Below are 20,167 nucleotides of genomic sequence, written 5' to 3' on the forward strand. Positions count from 1 at the left end.
CCTTCCCCTCGTTGCTAGATTACTCCATAGATTGATCTTGGTGATGCGTAGAAAATTTTAAATTTCTGCTACGATCCCCAACAGTGGCATCAGAGCTAGGTCTATGCATAGTTTCTATGCACGAGTAGAACACAAGTTGTTGTGGGCGTCGATTTTGTCAATTTACTTGCCGTTACTAGTCTTATCTTGATTCGGCGACATCGTGGGATGAAGCGGCCCGGACCGACCTTACACATACTCTTACGTGAGACAGGTTCCACCGACTGACATGCACTAGTTGCATAAGGTGGCTAGCGGGTGTCTGTCTATCCCACTTTAGTCAGATCGGATTCAATGAAAAGGGTCCTTATGAAGGGTAAATAGAAATTGGCATATCACGTTGTGGTTATGGCGTAGGTAAGAAACGTTCTTGCTAAGAAACCTATAGCAGCCACGTAAAATTTGCAACAACAATTAGAAGTCTAACTTGTTTTTGCAGCATATGCCATGTGATGTGATATGGCCAAAAGGATGTGATGAATGATATTGTCGGCGTTCTGGGAAGGGGGGTCCCCAGACTTGCCTACCTGCGGCCTGCGGCGTGGCTCAAAGGAGGCCCGACATGGCCCATCTTCATCAACACAAGACTCAAGACCCTCGCGAGGGGCCAAGCCTCGCGGGCGGACGACGTGGAGCTTCCTCAGGGGAGGCCTCGTCAGGCTGGCTCACGAGGAGGCGGAGAAATCAAGGTGGGGTACCTCGCGAGGTGCCCGTGACGCAAGCCATGACGACTCAGGGCGCCAGGCGGGTGCCAGCTCGCGCAGCGTCCTCCTTTCCTCTTTGGTGCAAAGGGAGCAAGCGCAGCCGCGGAGTACCGAGGCATCAGGCAAAGGTTGCCATTTCGGTGCAAGGAGACCAAGACCAGGAGGACTACGAGACGGAGATCACCGTGGAGCCCAAGACGACGTCATCACCAGAGCTTTGTGCAGGCGAAGACTACTTTTGTCAGGATAGCTGATACTTGTTGTCCCCCTTCAAATTAGCCCGCCATTGTTGGCTCCGTTCCCGCTCAATATTTGGGAAGAGGACCAGGGCCTCTATAAATAGGACCAGCCGCCCACAGAGCAAAGTGGTGGAAAAAAGGAAGGGGAGGCTCGATAGAGAGGTTGGAAGCATAGAGAGAGAGAGAGAGGAAGGTGGCTGAACTCCTCCCAGCAGTTCATTGCCCCAGCCAAGAGCTGACCCTCGCGAGGCTGTTCTTCCTTGTATTGTTCATCATCATCAGCCCCAAGAGGCAATCCACCCACCACACACTGGAGTAGGGTATTACACCACAACGGTGGCCCAAACCAGTATAAACCTTGTGTCTCTTGTGCAGTTCTTTCAGTAGTCTAGATCCTTGCGAGACGGAGAGGTAGAAGACGTAATCTTCGCGCGCACCCTAGAGTTCGAACCTTAAGGGTCTGCCGGAACCCGAAATCTGACATTTGGCGCGCCAGGTAGGGGTGCACCGGAATTAGTCTTCCACCGCTCCGTGCCCCGTCGCGTCGTCATCACCATGCCCGGCGACCAGGAGGGCAGCCCCGCCCCATGGGCTGCGTGGCCCGCCTGCGCGGAACTGCTCGCCTCGGCCGACCCCGTGCCCCAGGCAGCTCGCAGTCCGCAGGGCACTGCGGGCCGCGGGCGATGCGGACAGACTTCGACAACTCTTACACCGCAACAGGCACGGTCGGCAGCAAGGGCCTCCAATCACGCCGCGACCATGACGCCGTACACCCGCCGGGAGCAGGCGAACTCGAGGGCCGCGCTCACGGTGGCCCGAGAGCTGTTGTAGTGCAGACTGCTGGAGGGCCGCCACGACGTGCTGATGGAGCGAGTGGCGGAGCTCCTGGGCTTCGCCGCCTCAGGGGCTCACCCCTTCTCCACCCAGCTCCCATCTCAAGCCCAGGGCGACCCGCGCGGGGGCTCCACGCGCGCCCGCGGGCTCCAAGGCTACTCCGACGCCAGCAAAGCTGTCAGCGCCGTACCGTCGGTGGCGCTGCCCCCGCCCCCAGCCCGCGAAGAAGGACTCAACGCGACCCGCGGCCCCAGTGGGTGGCCGCGCTGCCACCCCGCAGTGGGCGTGACAGGCAGGACCGCGTGGCATGCGGGGCATTACGGCGTAGCATTTGGGATGACGGCGCCGGAGGAATACGTGCCCCTCATGATGGACCAAGGACACCCTCACGAGAACGGACAAGGCTCGCTCCTCGGCCCAAGCTAGGGGGACGAGGCACTAGAAGCTGGGCCTTTTCAGGAGCCCCAGAACGGTCCCATTGACCACGCTGGAGGCAACGATTATCGGGCACCGTTAATTCTTCAGGAGCAGGTATACGCTAATCATGGATCGCAGGAGGTGCAGGTCACCGCAGCAAGCAGCTGCCCCGCTCCCACGGTCTCCTACCCCTCGGGAGGAGGGCGCAGGGGGCTGCAGGAGAGGGGCTGGGATCCGACATCACCACCGCGGCGTTCGGAGCAAGGTGTTCTCAGGAGGTAGGCCCTCTACTGGGGAGGTGCCTCAGGGCCTGCCCCTGGCGGAGGACCCGTGGTCGTCGGGGGAACCGCTGGCGACCGCTCTACCCCATCGGGCGGTGTCCTGGGTTCCGGTCGTTGCTGATGGCACTAGAGTGTGGCGCAAGGCGGGCCCCTCGTCTGGCGATATGAAGCAAGGCCAGTACCTGTGAAGAAGGCCCGGTGCCTGTGAAGCTCGCCGCCCCGTGACACTCTCACGTAATAATGAGTGGGGATGTACACGCCCCGGAGTCTCAGGGGTGCCGGCCTCAGGCCCTGGGGCTCCCTCCCACGCCCAGTGGACAGCACTTAGCTCCGCGCTGGTGAGAAGACGTCCAAGACTAGATTAGGTGCCGGACGCGGCCTTTTGTCTGCTTTCATTGCCTTTCCCTTTGGCTGTATCTTTTCCCCCGCTGGATTTAAGTTGGATTCGAATTTGAGATTTGCGTGTGTTCGGGGAAGGGGTGCTTATTCTCGTTCGAGCCATTTCTCGCGTTCTGGTTACAGCTTCGCCACAGCTGCCTCCCCTCGCGGGCCCCTCGCGAGTTGGGTCAGGCCTGGCTCGTGCACAACCCAAACTGCTGCTGTTGCTCCCTCTCGGGAGGATATTCAAACACCTGTGAAGCTGTCGCATTCAGGAAAAGGCCCAGAGCCTGTGAAGCTGTCGCGTTCAGGAAAAGGCCCAGAGCCTGTGAAGAAGGCAAACGCCTGTGAAGTTGTCGCGTTCAGAAAAAGGCCTAGAGCCTGTGAAGAAGGCAAATGCCTGTGAAGCCGTCGCATTTGGGAAAAGGCCCGGAGCCTGTGGAAAAGGCCAATGCCTGTGAAGCTCCCCGCCAGCGACACTCTCATACCCTACGGATTCAACTAAAGAACACCGAAGACGTCACAGGCTGCTTCGGGGCTTGCGCGAAACAAAGGTAAACCAGCCAACCATCAGGAGCGGGCGCTCGTGCAATATGACAACTGCCAATACGATGAACGCCGGTTTTACATGAGGGGCTTCCCCTCCCAAAATGCTCTCACAGCCATCAGGTCAAAAACCTGAGTTCTATTCATGCAGGGTAAAAAAGACAGGAGCGATACACACTCGGTCGGACCAATCCCCCAATGCGTCCTCGGAAGCACCTCCCGGGCCGCCGCTGGCGTCGCTGGACTCGCCATCATCGTCTGCGTCGCCACCAATGGCGTCAAGACCGTTCACCGCACCGCCCTCGTCAGCAGCCACGATCACATCGTCATCATCCGAAGCGAAGGCCCTGACGAGGGCGTCCACGTTGTCTTCCACCCAGTGCGCCAGGTCGCCTCGGACGGCCTGGGGAACTGGGGCGATGACGGCGTCAAAATCGAAGTGGGAATCCATGTTCAGGAGATGGCTGAAGACACGGGAAAAGGCGCGCCCGAGCGGAGTGCGGCTCCTCTCTTCCACCAACCTGTCGGCCCTGGCCGACCGCGCCTCCAGTTGCGTCACCACGGCGGTGAAAAACTGAAGGTTGCCGGCATAGTTGACTGTGTGCGGCTCGCCAACGGCCGCCTCACAGATGTTGCCCAAGGCTGTGCTAGCTCTCTCCAGGAGCGTGGCGAGCATGGGGCCGTGCACGTGCTCCAGGACCTGCCGCTGACATATCTCATCCGCGTTCTGGCGCGCGACGACCTCAGCCTCCTCCACCCGCTGGCGAAGACGGAGCATCTCGGCCTGGGAGGCGGCTAACTCCCCTTGCACTGCCTCAAGGGCAGCCCAGGAGGCGTCGGCCAGCCGCGTCGCCTCCTCCCGCTTGGCCCTCAAGGCTACGGTCCTCCCTTCAGCTTCGGCCCGGATCAACTCCAGCCTCCCCTCGAACTCGCGCTCAAGGTCTTGGCGCGCCATCGCCACCCGGCGTCCGACCTCCTCCAGGACACGAGCTTCCCGTGCGGCGACATCGTCCTCCGCCTGCGTCACCAAGCGCTCCCTCGTCTCCAACCGCTCGTACTCGCGGGTGCGTTCGGTGGCCTCCAGCGTCAACGCTTCTGAAGCTCAGTTGGGTCGCCGGAGGCCACCCGCATCGACGCAAGGGCCAACTCGCGCAGCTCCACTTGCTCCTCCAGTGAGTGGCACCGGGCCAGGAGCTCCCGAGCCCGCTCCTCCGCCGCCTCTCGCCGTCGGTCAGCTCCCCGGGCCTCCTCGGCAGCCTGGGATCGGGCCACCCGAGAGGCCTCTAGCGATGCCTTCGCCTCTTCATCGTCAAGATCACACTGACGGCGTGCGAGGACAATGGCGGCCTCCAGCTCGTGCCTCCGTGCAGCCAGGCGCAGGCCCTCGGCCTCCAGGCGCGCGTCTTCGTCAGCAAGCTCCTCCCCAAGTAGGTTCACCGCGTCAGTCGCCCTTCGAAGGAACCCTTGGCGGCGAGTGCGGCACTCCCAGGCGCGCTCGAGCACGTCTTCCACACCATCGTCAGCCCCAAGCAAGCGCCGGGGGCCACGAATCATCGTTCCCCCTCCGGGCAGGGGCTGGGGGCTGGCACCCTCGCGACGGCCAGGCGCGCCGCACCAGAAGCCCAGCCTGGAGCCAGCCCGTCTCCAGATGAAGGGCGCAGGGGGCGCTTCAACCAGTCGCAGTCCGCGACCAGATGAGAAGCCCACGGCAGGCTGGCTATGCCTCGAGAGGGCCCGCGAAGGAAAATCGGGGGGAATGAAGGGCCGCGGTGCACCTCGGGGAGGTCCACCCCTTCGATCGCCCTCACCACAAGGGCAGAGCTGCTCGGAGCACTTGAGGACAGTAGAGGGGGTGAAGCCAAAGGAGGCGGCACCTCGGCTACTTCCGCGAGCTCGGGCCGAAGGGGCCTGCGGAGCAAGGATCAATGAAAGCAACAAGAGGATCAGGAACCAGAAAGGGAGAAGACTTACTCGTCAGTGGCGAAGTACTTCCTGCGCTTCAGCACGCGACAAGGGAAGTCATCACCCAGGGCCTCCCTTTTCCTCCGGAGGGCCTCAAAGTCCACGCGGAAGTGGCCCAAGAGAAGAGCACAAGGATCAACCTGCGACGAAGACGGAGCATCGAAGCGATCCGTGTCAGGGGCGCCTGCCTGGCGCGTGCCGCCAATCACCTCGCCAGAAGACGCGGCTGGGGCCTCAGAGGCCTCAGCCCCGGGCACTGGGAGCGGCTGCTTGCCACCCTCAGCCTCACCGGCACGGGTCCCAGGAGTTGTCCCCTCGAGAGCACCACCCGGCGCTGTCACCTCATCGGGAGCCCCCTCGGCCTCCGGCGCCGCATGCCTCCCTGCTCCGCCACTTGAGGAGGAGTCGCCTTGGCCGATTGGAAGGGCAGTCACCACCACTGGATTCTCACGAGGTCCCTGGAGGCCGGCGGGACGCAGCCCCCACTCATCAAAGACGGGCATCTGCTTCACGAAGTCGACCCTGCTCTGGCAGAGATACAGCAAGACCCCTTCCTGTTGGACGCTGCCGGGGTTGGGGTCCCCGGCCAAGGTCAAGAGCGTCGTCTTCAACACCTCAGGAGCCAGGTCCTCTTCCTGGAGCCTCATGTTATCCTCGCGCCCACGGAAGGCCCACATCCGGCGAGAGTGGCGCTGAAGGGGAGCAACACGGCATAACAGAAACTCCTTCACCACCTTGGGTGCTGTCACGCTAAGAGACCTCAAGAGCGCGAAGCGGCGCCAGACGAAGACGAGCCGGGGGCTCTCGAGCGTCTCCTGGCCCCAACCCGAATTGGGGACCGCAGGCGAGGCCGGCTCCAATAGCAGGGGGCTGGGCACCCCTGCGTCCACATACAGCCACCGCTCGCGGAACCCAACCGCGGGTAGGGGGAGCTTGAAGTCGATCCCAGAGGCCGCAGTCTCAGGCTCGGCAGCGAAGCTCACGCACGCCCAGCATTGGGTAGGGTCGACAAGATGCAGCGAGAAGAAGTGGCACAGCAAGGCAACCGAAGGAGGGATGCCCACCATGGCTTCGCAAACGAAGGCGAAGACCGAAAGGAGGGTGATGGACTCAGGACTTAGGTGCATCATGTGGATCTGATAATGGGAGAGCACGACATTGAAGAAATCGGAAAAGGGGGAATCAGACCCGCCCACAGGGCGTCGTCAAAACATGGGACCTCGGTAGCTATCCTGTCGATGGAGAAGTGGGGTGCGGGCCAGGCCGTCGTCCTCCCGCACTCATTGAAGATGGTGGCCAGAGCCAAGCTGACCTTGCCCAGGCACTCTCGATCGAGTATGGTCGACCGGCCAACGGCGGGGGCCACCAATGGTGGCACACAAGATGGAGGCATGGGTTTCTTCCCTCTCTCCTTCTTCGTCGGAGCCATGGCGATGGGAAGGAGGGGAAGATTCGAGATTGGATTGGAAGCATGAGCTGGCGTTCGAAGGGAGGAAGAACAGGGGATGCTCGAGCAACAGGAAGGGGAGCGGCTGTGTACAACTACAAGTCCGCCTAGCAGGGCGCAGAATAAGGGGGCGTGGGGGAACAGTGCCGCCCACGTCCAATCAACCGCCACGCGGTGCCCAAGGCCGCAGGCTGTTAGGGCCCGCGGCGCTTCGCCCATGCCCTTTTGCCTCTCAGCACGGCCAAGTTCGGACGCGCCTTGGGCCCGGGGGCTACTGTCGGCGTTTTAGGAACGGGGGTCCCCAGACTTGCCTGCCTGCGGCCTGCAGCGTGGCTCAAAGGAGGTCGGCACGGCTCATCTTCATCAACACAAGACTCAAGACCCTCGCGAGGGGCCAAGCCTCGCGGGGCGGACGACGTGGAGCTTCCTCAGGCGCGGCCTCGTCAGGCTGGCTCACGAGGAGGCGGAGAAATCAAGGCGGGGTACCTCACGAGGTGCCCGTGACGCAAGCCATGACGACTCAGGGCGCCAGGCGGGTGCCAGCCCGCGCAGCGTCCTCCTTTCCTCTTTGGTGCAAAGGGAGCAAGCGCAGCCGCGGAGTATCGAGGCATCAGGCAAAGGTTGCCATTTCGGTGCAACGAGACCAAGACCAGGAGGACTATGAGATGGAGGTCACTGTGGAGCCCTAAGACGGCGTCATCACCAGAGCTTTGTGCAGGCGAAGACTACTTTTGTTAGGATAGCTGATACTTGCTGCCCCCCTTCAAATTAGCCCGCCATTGTTGGCTCCGTTCCCGCTCAATATTTGGGAAGAGGACCAGGGCCTCTATAAATAGGACCAGCCGCCCACAGAGCAAAGTGGTGGAAAAAAGGAAGGGGAGGCTCGATAGAGAGGTTGGAAGCATAGAGAGAGAGAGGAAGGTGGCTGAACTCCTCCCAGCAGTTCATTGCCCCAGCCAAGAGCAGACCCTCGCGAGGCTGTTCTTCCTTGTATTGTTCATCATCATCAGCCCCAAGAGGCAATCCACCCACCACACACCGGAGTAGGGTATTACACCACAACGGTGGCCCGAACCAGTATAAACCTTGTGTCTCTTGTGCAGTTCTTTCATTAGTCTAGATCCTTGCGAGACGGAGAGGTAGAAGACGTAATCTTTGCGCGCACCCCAGAGTTCGAACCTTAAGGGTCTGCCAGAACCCGAAATCCGACAAATATATGTGATGTATGAGATTGATCATGTTCTTGTAATAGGAATCACGACTTGCATGTCGATGAGTATGACAACCGGTAGGAGCCATAGGAGTTGTCTTAATTTATTTATGACCTGCGTGTCAACATAAATGTCATGTAATTACTTTACTTTATTGCTAACCGTTAGCCGTAGTAGTATAAGTAATAGTTGGCGAGACAACTTCACGAAGACACGATTATGGAGATCATGATGATGGAGATCATGGTGTCATGCCGGTGGCGATGATGATCATGGCGCCCCGAAGATGGAGATCAAAAGGAGCAAAATGATATTGGCCATATCATGTCACTTTTTGATTGCATGTGATGTTTATCATGTTTTTACATCTTATTTGCTTAAGAACGACGGTAGCTTAAATAAGATGATCCCTCACAATAATTTCAAGAATTGTGTTTCCCCTAACTATGCACCGTTGCTAAGGTCCGTTGTTCCGAAGCACCACGTGATGATCGGGTGTGATAGGTTCTAACGTTCGCATACAGCGGGTGTAAGCCAGATTTACACACACAATACACTTAGGTTGACTTGACGAGACTAGCATGTACAGACATGGCCTCGGAACACGGAAGACCGAAAGGTCGAACATGAGTCGTATAGAAGATATGATCAACATGAAGATGTTCACCGATGATGACTAGTCCGTCTCATGTGATGATCGGACACGGCCTAGTTGACTCGGATCATGTATCACTTAGATGACTAGAGGGATGTCTATCTGAGTGGGAGTTCATTATATAATTTGATTAGATGAACTTATTTATCATGAACAATATTCTAAGTTGTTTTTGCAAAAAGGGTTGTAGATCAATAGCTCACGTTGTAGCTCCCTGTTTCAATACGTTCCTAGAGAAAGATTAAGTTGAAAGATATTGTAAGCAATGATGCGGACTAGGTCCGTTGCCTGAGGAGTGTCCTCACTGCTACACAGAAGGCTTATGTCTTTGATGCACCGCTCGGTGTGCCAACCCCTCCAGCGTCGTCTGTGGATGTTATGAACATCTGACAGATACGTCCTGATGACTACTTGATAGTTAAGTGCACCATACTTTACGGCTTAGAATCGGGATTCCAATGACGTTTTGAACGCCATAGAACATATGAGATGTTCCAAGAGCTGAAATTGGGATTTCAGGCTCATGCCCGTGTTGAGAGGTATGAGACCTTTGACAAGTTCTTTGCCTACAAGATGGAGGAGAATAGCTCAACTAGTGAGCATGCGCTCAGAATGTCTGGGTGCTACAATCACTTGAATCAAGTGGGAGTTAAACTTCTAGATAAGATAGTGATTGATAGAGTTCTCTAGTCACTATCACTAAGCTACTAGATCTTCGTGATGAACTATGACGTGCAAGGGATGGAGATGATCCCGGAGCTGTTCGCGGTGCTTAAGACCGCAAAAGGTAGAAATCAAGAAGGAGCATCAAGTGTTGATGGTTTAACAAGACCACTGGTTTCAAGAAGGGCAAGGGCTAGAAGGGAAACTTCATGAATGGCAAACCAGTTGCCGCTCCAGTAAAGGAACCCAAGGTTGAACCCAAACCCGAGACTAAGTGCTTCTATTGTAAGGGGAACGGTCACTGGTAGCGGAATTAACCCAAATGCATGGTAGATAAGAAGGCTGGCAACTTCAACAAAGTATATATGTGTTATTAATGTGTACCTTGCTAGTACTCCTGGTAGCACCTGGGTATTGGATACCGGTTCAGTTGCTATTATTGGTGACTTGAAGCAAAAGCTACGGACTAAACGGAGACTGGCTAAGGGCGAGGTGACGATGTGTGTGGGAAGTGTTTCCAAAGTTGATGAGATCACCATCGCACGCTCCATCTGCCTTTGGGATTAGTATTGAACCTAGATAAATGTTATCAGGCGTCTATGTTGAGCATGAATATGATTAGATCATGTTCATTACAATACGATTATTCATTTAAGTTAGAGAATAATACCTTTCATGGTCATGAATAATACCTTTCATGGTCATGCACCCTATGTGAATGGTTCATTGAATCTCGGTCGTGGTAATACACATGTTCACGCCAAAAGATGTAGAGTTAATAATGATAATACCACTTTCTTGTGGCGCTGCCGCTTAGGTCATATTGGCGTAAGTTGCATGAAGAAAGTCCATGTCGATGGATGTTTGGAGTCACTTGATTTTGAATCGCTTGACACATGCGAGCCATGCCTCATGGGCAGGATGACTAAGACCCTGTTTTCAGGTACAATGAAACGGGCAAGTGACTTGTTGGAAATCGTACATGCTGATGTGTGTGATCCAATAAGAATTGAGGCGTGCGGTGGACATCGCTATTTTCTCATCTTCACTGACGATTTGAGTAGATATGGGTATATTTACTTAATGAAGCACAAGTCTGAAACGTTTGAAAAGTTCAAGCAATTTCAGAGTGAAGTTAAGAACCATCATAACAAGAAGATCAAATTCCTACGATCTGATCGATGGAGAATTTTTGAGTTATGAGTTTGGCAATCACTTAACACATTGTGAAATTGTTTCACAGTTGACACCACCTGTAACACCACAGTGTAATGGCGTGTCCGGACGTCGTAATCGAACCTTATGAGATATGGTGCGATCTATGATGTCTCTTACCGATCTACCGCAATCATCGTGAGGTTATGCGTTAAGAGTCAGCTGCATTCACTTTAGATAGGGCACCATCTAAGTCCGTTGAGACGACGACGTATGAACATTGGTTTGGCAAGAAACCAAATTTGTCGTTTCTTAATATTTGGTGCTGCGATGCTTAAGGTTTCAGCCAAAAAAGCTCGAACCCAAAGCGGACAAATACATATTCATAGGATACCCAAAGGTAATAGTTGGGTATACCTTCTATCTCAGATCCGAGGGCAAAGTGTTTGTCGCTAAGAACGGGTCCTTTCCCAAGAAGGAGTTTCTCTTGAAAGAATTGAGTGGGAGGAAGATAGAACTTGATGAGGTTGTTGAACCTCTACTTAAACCAGAAAGTGGTGCAACATAGAAAGATGTTTCTGTGGCGCCTACGTCTGTTGAAGAGGAAGTTAGTGATAGTGATCATGAAGCTTCGGATCAAGTTGCTATCGAACCTCGTAGGTCGACAAGGATATGTACTACTCCTGAGTGGTAAGGTAATCCTGTCTTAGATATCATGTTGTTAGACAACAATGAACCTACGAGCTATGGAGAAGCGATGGTGGGCCCGTATTCCGACAAATGGTTAGAAGCCATGAAATCCGAGATAGGATCCATGTATCAGAACAAAGTATGGACTTTGGTGGACTTGCCCGTTGATCGGCAAGCCATTGAAATAAATGGATATTTAAGAAGAAGATGGACGTGGATGGTAATGTTACCGTCTATGAAGCTCGACTTGTGGCAAAGAGTCTTTTCACAAGTTCAAGGAGTTGACTACGATGAGATTTTCTCACCTGTAGAGATGCTTAAGTCTGTCGGAATCATGTTAGCATTAGCTGTATTTTTCGATTATGAAATCTGACAGATGGATGTCAAAACAAGTTTTCTTACCAGTTTTCGTAAGAAAAAGTTGTATGTGATACAATAAAAGGTTTTTTCGATCCTAAGGATGCTAAAAGGTATGCTGGCTCCAGCAATCCTTCTATGGACTAGAGCAAGCATCTCATAGTCGGAATATATGCTTTGATGGAGTGATCAAAGCTTTTAGGTTTATACAATGTTTGCTAGAAACTTGTATTTACAAGAAAGTGAGTGGGAGAACTACAACATTTCTGATAAGTATATGTGGATGACATATTGTTGATCTGAAATAATTTCTGTAAAGCATAAACGGTTGTTTGAAGAGTGATTTTCAAAGGAAGACCTGGATAAAGCTGCTTACATATTGGGCATCAAGATCTATAGAGATAGATCAAAACGCCTGATGATACTTTCAAAGAACGCACACCTTGACATGATTTTGAAGGAGTTCAAATAGATCAGTCAAAGAAGGGATTCTTACCTGAGTTGTAAGGTGTGAAGTTGAGTAAGACTCAAAGCTTGACCACGACAGAAGAAAGAGGAAGGACGAAGGTCTTCCCCTATGCTTTTTCATAGGCTCTATACGGCGTGCCATGCTGAGTACCGCACCTGACTTGTGCCTTGCCACATGTCTGGCAAGAGGGTACAAAGGTGATCCAGGAGTGGATAACTGGACAGTGATCAAAATTATCCTTAGAGGAATAAGGAAATATTTCTCGGTTATGGAGGTGATAAAGAGTTCGACGTTAAGAGTTACGTCGATGCAAGCTTTAACACCTATCCGGATGACTATGAGTAGAAAAACCGGATATGTATAATGGAGCAACCATTTGGAATAGCTCCAAGTGGAACGTGGTTGCAGCATCTACAATATGACATAAAGTTTTGCGAAGTACATGCAGATCTGATTGTTGCAGACCCGTCGACTATAACCTCTCTCACAAGCATAACATGATCAAACCCAGAACTCATTAAGTGTTAATCACATAATGATGTGAACTGGATTATTGACTCTAGTAAACTCATGGGAGTTAGTCACATGGCGATGTGACCTATGAGTGTTAATCACATAACGATGTGAACTAGATTATTGACTCTAGTGCAAGTGGGAGACTGTTGGAAATATGCCCTAGAGGCAATAATAAATTGGTTATTATTATATTTCCTTGTTCATGATAATCGTTTATTATCCATGCTAGAATTGTATTGATAGGAAACTCATATACATGTGTGGATACATAGACAACACCATGTCCCTAGTAAGCCTCTAGTTGACTAGCTCGTTGATCAATAGATGGTTACGGTTTCCTGACCATGGACATTGGATGTCGTTGATAATGGGATCACATCATTAGGAGAATGATGTGATGGACAAGACCCAATCCTAAGCCTAGCACAAGATCGTGTAGTTCATATGCTAAAGCTTTTCTAATGTCAAGTATCATTTCCTTAGACCATGAGATTGTGCAACTCCCGGATATCGTAGGAATGCTTTGGGTGTACCAAACGTCAGAACGTAACTGGGTGGCTATAAAGGTGCACTACGGGTATCTCCGAAAGTGTCTGTTGGGTTAGCGCGAATCGAGACTGGGATTTATCACTTCATGTAATGGAGAGGTATCTCTGGGCCCACTCGGTAGGACATCATCATAATGTGCACAACGTGAACAAGGAGTTGATCACGGGATGATGTGTTACGGAACGAGTAAAGAGACTTGCCGGTAACGAGATTGAACAAGGTATCGGGATACCGACGATCGAATCTCGGGCAAGTACTATACCGTTAGACAAAGGGAATTGTATACGGGATTGATTTAATCCTTGACATCATGGTTCGTCCGATGAGATCATCGTGGAACATGTGGGAGCCTGTTGGAAATATGCCCTAGAGGCAATAATAAAATGGTTATTATTATATTTCTTTGTTCATGATAATTGTCTATTATTCATGCTATAATTGTGTTATCCGAAAATCGTAATACATGTGTGAATACATAGACCACAACACGTCCCTAGTGGCCTCTAGTTGACTAGCTCGTTGATCAAAAGATAGTCATGGTTTCCTGACTATGGACATTGGATGTCATTGATAACGGGATCACATCATTAGGAGAATGATGTGATGGACAAGACCCAATCCTAAGCATAGCTCAATGATCGTGTAGTTCGTTTGCTGTAGCTTTTCTGAATGTCAAGTATCATTTCCTTAGACCATGAGATTTTGCAACTCCCGGATACCATAGGAATGCCTTGGCTATGCCAAACGTCACAACATAACTGGGTGACTATAAAGGTACATTACAGGTATCTCCGAAAGTGTCTGTTGGGTTGGCACGAATCGAGACTGGGATTTGTCACTCCGTATGACGGAGAGGTATCTCTGGGCCCACTCGGTAATGCATCATCATAATGAGCTCAATGTGACCAAGTGGTTGATCACGGGATCATGCATTACGGCACGAGTAAAGTGACTTGCCGGTAACGAGATTGAACTAGGTATTGGGATACCGACGATCGAGTCTCGGGCAAGTAACGTACCGATTGACAAAGGGAATTGTATACGGATTGATTGAATCCACGACATCATGGTTCATCCGATGAGATCATCATGGAGCATGTGGGAGCCAACATGGGTATCCAGATCCGATGTTGGTTATTGACCGGAGAGGCGTCTCGGTCATGTCTGCATGTCTCCCGAACCCGTAGGGTCTACACACTTAAGGTTCGGTGACGCTAGGGTTGTAGAGATATTAGCATACGGTAACCCGAAAGTTTTTCGGAGTCCCGGATGAGATCCCAGACGTCACGAGGAGTTCCGGAAAGGTCCGGAGGTGAAGATTTATATATAGGAAGTCAAGTTTCGGCCATCGGGAAAGTTTCAGGGGTAATCGGTATTGTACCGGGACCACCGGAAGGGTCCGGGGGTCCACCGGGTGGGGCCACCTATCCCGGAGGGCCCCATGGGCTGAAGTGGGAGGGGAACCAGCCCTTAGTGGGCTGGTGCGCCCCCCTTGGGCCTCCCCCTGCGCCTAGGGTTGGAAACCCTAGGGGTGGGGGCGCCACCCTTGCCTTGGGGGGCAAGGCACCCCCTTGGCCGCCGCCCCCCCTAGGAGATTGGATCTCCTAGGGCCGGCGCCCCCCCTAGGAACCCTATATATAGTGGGGGGGAGGGAGGGCAGCGGCACCCAAGCCTCTGGCCTCTCCCTCTCCCTCCCGTGACACTCCTCCGTCTCCCTGCGCTTGGCGAAGCCCTGCCGAGATCACCGTTGCTTCCACCACCACGCCGTTGTGCTGCTGGATCTTCATCAACCTCTCCTTCCCCCTTGCTGGATCAAGTTGGAGGAGACGTCTTCCCAACCGTACGTGTGTTGAACTCGGAGGTGCCGTCCGTTCGGCACTTGGTCATCGGTGATTTGGATCACGTCGAGTACGACTCCATCAACCCCGTTCTCTTGAACGCTTCCGCACGTGATCTACAAGGGTATGTAGATGCATTCCTCTCTCCATCATTGCTAGATGACTCCATAGATTGATCTTGGTGATGCGTAGAAAATTTTAAAATTCTGCTACGTTCCCCAACAGTGGTATCAGAGCCAGGTCTATGCGTAGTTACTATGCACGAGTAGAACACAAAGCAGTTGTGGGCGTCGATATTGTCAGTTATCTTGCTGTTACTAGTCTTATCTTGATTCGGCGGCATTGTGGGATGAAGAGGCCCAGACCAACCTTACACGTACGCTTACATGAGACCGGTTCCAGCGACTGACATGCACTAGTTGCATAAGGTGGCTGGCGGGTGTCTGTCTCTCCCACTTTAGTCGGATCGGATTCGATGAACAGGGTCCTTATGAAGGGTAAATATAAATTGGCAATTCACGTTGTGGTTTTGGCGTAGGTAAGAAACGTTCTTGCTAGAAACCTATAGCAGCCACGTAAAAACTTGCAACAACAATTAGAGGACGTCTAACTTGTTTTTGCAGCAAGTGTTTTGTGATGTGATATGGCCAAAAGGATGTGATGAATGATATATGTGATGTATGAGATTGATCATGTTCTTGTAATAGGAATCACGACTTGCATGTCGATGAGTATGACAACCGGCAGGAGCCATAGGAGTTGTCTTTATTTATTTATGACCTGCGTGTCAATATAAACGTCATGTAATTACTTTACTTTATTGCTAAAGCGTTAGCCATAGTAGTAGAAGTAATAGATGACGAGACAAGTTCAAGAAGACACGATGATGGAGATCATGGTGTCATGCCGGTGACAACGATGATCATGGAGCCCCGAAGATGGAGATCAAAAGGAGCAAATGATATTGGACATATCATGTCACTATTTGATTGCATGTGATGTTTATCATGTTTTACATCTTATTTGCTTAGAACGACGGTAGCTTAAATAAGATGATCCCTCGTAATAATTTCAAGAAAGTGTTCCCCCTAACTGTGCACCGTTGCGAAGGTTCGTTGTTTCGAAGCACCACATGATGATCGGGTGTGATAGATTCTAACGTTCGAATACAACGGGTGTAAGCCAGATTTACACACGCAATACACTTAGGTCGACTTGACGAGCCTAGCATGTACAGACATGGCCTCGGAACACGGAAGACCGAAAGGTCGAGCATGAGTCGTATAGGAGATACGATCAACATGAAGATGTTCACCAATGTTGGCTAGTCCGTCTCACGTGATGATCGGACACGGCCTAGTTAACTCGGATCATGTTTCACTTAGATGACTGGAGGGATGTCTATCTGAGTGGGAGTTTATTGAATAATTTGATTATATGAACTTAATTATCATGAAATTAGTGTAAAATCTTTAAAATATGTCTTGTAGATCAAATGGCCCATGTTGTCCTCAACTTCAACGCGTTCCTAGAGAAAAACCAAGCTGAAAGACGATGGCAGCAACTATACGGACTGGGTCCGGAACCTGAGGATCGTCCTCATAGCTGCCAAGAAAGATTATGTCCTAGAAGCACCGCTAGGTGACGCACCTGTCCCAGAGAACAAAGACGTTATGAACGCTTGGCAGTCACGTGCTGCTGATTACTCCCTCATTCAGTGCGGCATGCTTTACAGCTTAGAACCGGGGCTCCAAAAGCGTTTTGAGAGACACGGAGCATATGAGATGTTCGAAGAGCTGAAAATGGTTTTCCAAGCTCATGCCCGGGTCGAGAGATATGAAGTCTCCGACAAGTTCTTCAGCTGTAAGATGGAGGAAAATAGTTCTGTCAGTGAGCACATACTCAAAATGTCTGGGTTGCATAACCGCTTGACTCAGCTGGGAGTTAATCTCCCGGATGACGCGGTCATTGACAGAATCCTTCAGTCGCTTCCACCAAGCTACAAGAGCTTTGTGATGAACTTCAATATGCAGGGGATGGAAAAGACCATTCCTGAGGTATATTCAATGCTGAAATCAGCAGAGGTGGAAATCAAAAAGGAACATCAAGTGTTGATGGTGAATAAAACCACTAAGTTCAAGAAAGGCAAGGGTAAAAAGAACTTCAAGAAGGACGGCAAGGGAGTTGCCGCGCCCGGTAAGCAAGCTACCAGGAAGAAGCCAAAGAATGGACCCAAGCCCGAGACTGAGTGTTTTTATTGCAAGGGAAGTGGTCACTGGAAGCGGAACTGCCCCAAATACTTAGCGGATAAGAAGGCCGGCAACACTAAAGGTATATGTGATATACATGTAATTGATGTGTACCTTACCAGTACTCGTAGTATCTCCTGGGTATTTGATACCGGTGCGGTTGCTCACATTTGTAACTCAAAGCAGGAGCTGCGGAATAAGCGGAGACTGGCGAAGGACGAGGTGATGATGCGCGTCGGGAATGGTTCCAAGGTCGATGTGATCGCCGTCGGCACGCTGCCTCTACATTTACCTATGAGATTAGTTTTAAACCTCAATAATTGTTATTTAGTGCCAGCTTTGAGCATGAACATTGTATCAGGATCTCGTTTAATACGAGATGGCTACTCATTTAAATCCGAGAATAATGGTTGTTCTATTTATATGAGAGATATGTTTTATGGTCATGCTCCGATGGTGAATGGTTTATTCTTAATGAATCTCGAGCGTAATGCTACACATATTCATAGTGTGAATACCAAAAGATGTAAGGTTGATAATGATAGTCCCACATACTTGTGGCACTGCCGCCTTGGTCACATAGGTGTCAAACGCATGAAGAAGCTCCATGCAGATGGACTTTTAGAGTCTCTTGATTACGAATCATTTGACACGTGCGAACCATGCCTCATGGGTAAAATGACCAAGACTCCGTTCTCAGGAACAATGGAGCAAGCAACCAACTTATTGGAAATCATACATACTGATGTGTGCGGTCCAATGAGTGTTGAGGCTCGCGGTGGCTATCGTTATGTTCTCACCCTCACTGATGACTTGAGTAGATATGGGTATGTCTACTTAATGAAACACAAGTCTGAGACCTTTGAAAAGTTCAAGGAATTTCAGAGTGAGGTTGAGAATCAATGTGACAAGAAAATCAAGTTCTTGCGATCAGATCGTGGGGGAGAATACTTGAGTCACGAATTTGGCACACACTTAAGAAAATGTGGAATAGTTTCACAACTCACGCCGCCTAGAACACCTCAGCGTAATGGTGTGTCCGAACGTCGTAATCGCACTCTATTGGATATGGTGTGATCTATGATGTCTCTTACCGATTTACCACTGTCATTTTGGGGGTATGCTTTAGAGACTGCAACATTCACTTTAAATAGGGCTCCGTCGAAATCCGTTGATACGACACCGTATGAATTATGGTTTGGGAAGAAACCTAAGCTGTCATTTCTAAAAGTTTGGGGATGCGATGCTTATGTCAAGAAACTTCAACCTGAAAAGCTCGAACCCAAGTCGGAAAAATGCGTCTTCATAGGATACCCTAAAGAAACTGTTGGGTATACCTTCTACCTCAGATCCGAAGGCAAGATCTTTGTTGCCAAGAATGGGTCCTTTCTAGAGAAAGAGTTTCTCTCGAAATAAATAAGTGGGAGGAAAGTAGAACTTGATGAAGTATTACCTCTTGAACCGGTAAGTGACACAGCTCAAGAAAATGTTCTTGAGGTGCCTGCACCGACTAGAGAGGAAGTTAATGATGATGATCATGAAACTTCAGATCAAGTTACTACTGAACTTCATAGGTCCACGAGGACACGTTCCGCACCAGAGTGGTACGGCAACCCTGTCTTGGAAATCATGTTGTTAGACAACGGTGAACCTTCGAACTATGAAGAAGCGATGGCGGGCCCGGATTCCGACAAATGGCTGGAAGCCATGAAATCCGAGATAGGATCCATGTATGAAAACGAAGTGTGGACTTTGACTGACTTGCCCGTTGATCGGCGAGCCATAGAAAATAAATGGATCTTTAAGAAGAAGACAGACGCGGATGGTAATGTGACCATCTATAAAGCTCGGCTTGTCGCTAAGGGTTATCGACAATTTCAAGGGGTTGACTACGATGAGACTTTCTCACCCGTAGCGAAGCTGAAGTCCGTCCGAATCATGTTAGAAATTGCCGCATTCTATGATTATGAGATATGGCAAATGGACGTCAAAACGGCATTCCTTAATGGTTTCCTTAAGGAAGAATTGTATATGATGCAGCCGGAAGGTTTTGTCGATCCTAAGAATGCTGACAAGGTGTGCAAGCTCCAACGCTCGATTTATGGGATGGTGCAAGCATCTCGGAGTTGGAACATTCATTTTGATGAGATGATCAAAGCGTTTGGGTTTACGCAGACTTATGGAGAAGCCTGCATTTACAAGAAAGTGAGTGGGAGCTCTGTAGCATTTCTCATATTGTATGTGGATGACATACTGTTGATGGGAAATGATATAGAATTCTTGGAAAGCATAAAGGCCTATTTGAACAAGTGTTTTTCAATGAAGGATCTTGGAGAAGCTGCTTATATATTAGGCATCAAGATCTATAGAGATAGATCGAGACGCCTCATTGGTCTTTCACAGAGTACGTACCTTGACAAGATTTTGAAGAAGTTCAAAATGGATCAGTCAAAGAAGGGGTTCTTGCCTGTATTGCAAGGTACGAGATTGAGCACGGCTCAATGCCCGACCACGGCAGAAGATAGAGAAAAGATGAGTGTCGTCCCCTATGCCTCAGCCATAGGGTCTATCATGTATGCTATGTTGTGTACCAGACCTGATGTAAACCTTGCCGTAAGTTTGGTAGGAAGGTAGCAAAGTAATCCCGGCATGGAACACTGGACAGCGGTCAAGAATATCCTGAAGTACCTGAAAAGGACTAAGGAAATGTTTCTCGTTTATGGAGGTGACGAAGAGCTCGTCGTAAAGGATTACGTCGATGCTAGCTTCGACACAGATCTGGATGACTCTAAGTCACAAACTGGATACGTGTATATTTTGAATGGTGGGGTAGTAAGCTGGTGCAGTTGCAAGCAGAGCGTTGTGGCGGGATCTACATGTGAAGCGGAGTACATGGCAGCCTCGGAGGCAGAACAAGAAGCAGTCTGGGTGAAGGAGTTCATTACCGACCTAGGAGTCATACCCAATG

Source organism: Triticum dicoccoides, chromosome 3A (assembly GCF_002162155.2).
Source record: "Triticum dicoccoides isolate Atlit2015 ecotype Zavitan chromosome 3A, WEW_v2.0, whole genome shotgun sequence".
Classification (NCBI taxonomy): domain Eukaryota; kingdom Viridiplantae; phylum Streptophyta; class Magnoliopsida; order Poales; family Poaceae; genus Triticum; species Triticum dicoccoides.